Here is a 4,718-nt window from a genome sequence, read left to right on the forward strand (position 1 = left end):
TATATGGTATTGAAATGTTAGGAATGAAAACAATATGCAGTAATTGAATATGTGAATGTATGATCTGACTTAAAATTGTTTTATCTGCCAATACGAATAGGTTGTGCTATATAGTATGTCCTTGCATACCAATAACTTATTCTCTTATTCTCTTTCCTTTTGTTAACGATTTGAGTGGTGCCTGTATATTAATCTGCACAGTCCTTAAAAATTAATAAAAATTAATATGTATGCGATGTTTTTTCTGTATAGATTTAACTAAAGATGTTTCATTATAGGACGCCGTCATTTATTTTTCAAAAACAATATCTTTTTTTTTTACTTAAAGAGGAGTAAAAATTTATTAAAACAAAATGAAATACAAGAGGAAGAGTTTAGCTAGGAGTTCTATCCCTACCAACAAGATCACTTAATTTAGTACCTTATTGAGGGGGTAATTGCCCCATATCCATAAAATTTCAATCTTGCACATGATTAGAAGCTCATTTAACCAATCAATCAGCAACTCCATTTCATTAAAATGATTAGACTCTAGATATCTACACAAGAAGAGATTCTGATTTAGAACTAAAGCTAGGTGCCAAAAAACATCTGCAAATGCCTTCGATGTAAAAAGTTTCAGAACCACTTGGGAGTCTGACTCACAATCAATCTTGCACCATGGTCTTTGACAAAATTGTTCTACATCATGTAGAATAGCTAAAGTTTCCATAAGATTGTTAGTATGACAACCCTTATGCACTGAAAAAATAAATTCGACTTCAGTAGAGCTATAGGAAGCCGCTCCCCCAATACAAGCTAGACCAGGATTCCCTAGGGAAGAACTATCAGTGTTGAGATTTAGAATTCCAAGTGGAGGAGGAGACTAATGCCCCTTGTGATTCACCTATTGCTTCACCTTCCATCTCATCTGTCTAGGAAAAGTGTGGAACAATTGGTTCGTAGCAATATGAAGTTGAAAAATTGAGGCAATTTCAAATGGAAAAGTCACCAAGAGCCATACCCTTGTCCAACACACACTTAGCCTGAATTGTCTCTTGTAGAGAATGGGTAATCTTCCATTAGACTTGCATGACTCCAATTTAGACATCTTGAAATATTCACTAGTTCCTCCTCTCCAACCAAATATGCCAAAGAATAAGTGAAGGACTAGTGACCCATGCAACCTAAAGAGGAGAGGTATTAGAGTGGTCACTCCCCACGAGAACCCAAAAAGAAGACAAGGAAAGAATATGGCAACAAGGTCTACACCAAGCATTCCACAAAAGGTGACAAATCTGGACTGAATGAGAGAAGTAGAAGAAGAGATGGGAGATATACTTGCCTCCATTTTCATACAACACACAAATTGATAGCCGCTAGAACCCATGCTTACAAATATTATCCCACATAAGACACTAGTTGTGGACCACCAACAACATGAAAAAGACACATTTGGACAAATAAATCTTATTCCAAACTTGTTCCTACGATGATAGCTCAACATCTACACATAAATGTCTAGTAAGATCCTGGTATCAAATAGAAACAAAGTATTTACTAGACGGAGTACCCTTCTAAACAAACACATCTCATCCCTCCAATGATAAACACTCCCTAGAAGCTAAAATTTTAGAAAGCTCCTGGCAATCCTCCTCTAATCCTTGAGGAGGCCAAATTTCTTCCATCTTGAGCATCAATCCATAACAAAGCCAGAGAGCCTCCCTTACATATCTAGAAAAAGCCTCTCTTCACTAGATGAGCACCCTTCTAGATAGTATGCCACACCATAGAGCCCCAAATTTCCAGAGTGAATGAGGAAATAGAGTGAATATCAACACCCTTGAAATACTTGTAACTAATTATGTGGGACCAAAGTTGATTTTGTCTAGAGAACCATTGCTAATAAATCTTAACATCCAAAGCTTGGCTACTCAAGATAGTAGAGTGTATACTAAGACCACACTCCTTCTTAGGCCTAAAAATGATCTCCCAACTAATTAAACATCATATTGAATTATGAAAATTAATACTCTATAGAAATTGTTGAGAAAGAACCTCAACCTCCTTGAGAAAGTAGACAAGAGACACCTGAATAATCCTTCTATCAATAGGTAAAGCTTGAATAATAGATTGAAGAAGATTGACTCGCAGACCAATTGATGTAGGAGCATCCTGGGTTGCCTTGTTATCCTTCTCATTTTTGTTCATTTTTGCATGTGGATGCTGAGTGACTCTTCATTCGCCAAGTTACCCTATGTATGCCAAGTGACTCTTCATTCACCAAGTTACCTAGTGTACACCAAGTGACTCTTCATTCGCCAAGTTACCTAGTGTACACCAAGTGACTCTTCATTCGCCAAGTTACCTAGTGTACACCAAGTGACTCTTCATTCACTAAGTTACCCAATGTATGCCAAGTGACTCTTCATTAACCGAGTTACCTAGTGTATGCCAAGTGACTCTTCATTAATTGAGTTACCCATTGTACGCCAAGTGACTCTTCATTCGCCAAGTTACCTAGTGTACGCCAAGTGATTCTTCATTTGCCAAGTTACTCAGTGTATGCCAAGCGACTCTTCATTAACTAAGTTTCCCAGTGTATGCCAAGTGACTCTTCATTAACTGAGTTACCTAGTGTATGCCAAGTGACTCTTCATTAACCAAGTTACCTAGCATATGCCAACTGACTTTTCATTCACCGAGTTACCTAGTGTATGCTAAGTGACTCTTCATTTGTCGAGTTACCCAGTGTATGCCAAGTGACTCTTCATTTTCCAAGTTACCTAGTGTATGCCAAGTGACTCTTCATGTGCTAAGTCACCTAGTGTATGCTGAGTGTCAGCATTTGGACGTGATTTCTGCAAGCCGACTTGCAGGATTTATTTTGATCTTGACATTTATGTTAAGATATTTTCTTGGGATGTGTCCATACCAATGTTGGGTCAGCCTTCCTCTTATGTAATATTCTAGAACAATCTATAAGCCATTTTGACAAGTATATATAGAGTGTTTACGCTTAGAGTTAGGTAATCTTTTGGAGAAGAAGATTAGCGAGCATAACTAAAAGTGTGAATTTGCAGTTGGATCTTTGAATGTGAATGTATTTGTATTTGGCCATAACCGAGAAGGTCTTATAGCTGGGCATGTATGAAGATATTTTGGTGAATCAATAAAATTATTTCACTCTTCTTCCTCCGTTGGTTGCTGTTCTCTGTGTTTGCTTTTTTTGTGTTAACTCTTGTAGGGTGGTTTGGATAGTTGGGTGAGCCCTTGGCCATAGTTATTCAACCTTTTTCCTGCATCATAGAAATCCATCTATGAGTCCAATGATTTACTTCTCCTAAAGCTTATTAAGAAAATTATGCTAGAAGAGTTGTGGTTGTCTGCAAATAGCTATAGGAATGCCAATATATGTCAAAATTAGCAACCCAATTTAGAAACACAAAATATTAACAATCCTCCATTGAATAGGTTTTGGCATGTTAAAAACATATATTGAGGATTTACATTCATTAAATTTATTTCTAACATCACCAAGTAGATATGTAGAGTGTGTTGAAAGGCCATAGCCTCTTGGATCTAAGTGATTCTTACAAGTGTAACATCATAAATAAATTGAAGATGAGAAAGAGAGGGTAACCCTTTATCCCAATGTCATTCATAAATTATGTTTTGAGATAACCAAAACTTAATGAATCTATGCAAACCCTCAACACTAACAATAAAAATATAGGGGGAAAGAGGATCACCCTAAGAGACACCCCTAGAGGGCATAGATAACTAGGATGGTTTGTGATTAAGAAGAATAGAAAATGAAGCTAGAGTACAACAAAGCTTGTAGTTCATCTCACCCAATTCAAACTAAAGCCAAAGGCAGGAATAACATTTTAAAGGGAACTCCATTTGACTCTATCATAAGCCTTAGAAATATATAGCTTAATAAATATAAATTGATCCTTAAAGTAGTGATTGAATGGATAGTCTCAATATTAGTAACCCCCCCATGCAAAATTTATCTTGCTACAACAAGCCTCCTTGATATTCTCAGGCAATAGTGGGGAGCCAAAATTTAAGCCTCTCATCAATCAACTTAATAGTAACTCTGTAGACCACATTACACAAAATAATAGACTTGAACATACCTAGCTAATTATCCCCATCCTTTTTTTGGATAAGAACCAAGAAATTAAAATTCAAGGCCAAAATCTTCTTACTAGAGTATGAATCCTTGGCCACCTCAAGAAAATCCTAACTAATGATATCCCTAAATTCCTACAAGAATTCGTTACAAAATCCATTGGGCTAGGATCTTTTCCCTTTTGCATATGAAAGGTCACCTCCTCCAACTCTACTAAAGATGGAGGTTGCATGAGATAATCATTAATAGCCTAGGTGACAAGAGAAGGACTAGAAGAAAAATTAATATTCTCTTCATTCTTAGCTGGAGGAGAATCTTGAGAAAATTGGATAGAAAAGTATTAGGTGGCCTCCAAGAACAAAGCTACCAAGGAATAAAGTTGTAGGCCCTCAAGATGAACCAAAGAAGAAATGTAACTCTAATCTCATTGAGATTGCATAGATTTATGAAAAAAGGGAAGTGTTCTTATTTCCTTCTTGAAACCAATGAACTCTTCCCTTCTACTTCTAGTATATTTCTCTGTTCTCATTCTTTGAAATCTTTGAAATCAATGGACTCATCTTTTCTAGGAGCCTTGGAGAAGAGAAGATCCTGAATC

The sequence above is a fragment of the Cupressus sempervirens genome, chromosome 7 (genome assembly GCF_028749045.1).
Source record: "Cupressus sempervirens isolate cs-2001-9-10 chromosome 7, ASM2874904v1, whole genome shotgun sequence".
NCBI lineage: Eukaryota > Viridiplantae > Streptophyta > Pinopsida > Cupressales > Cupressaceae > Cupressus > Cupressus sempervirens.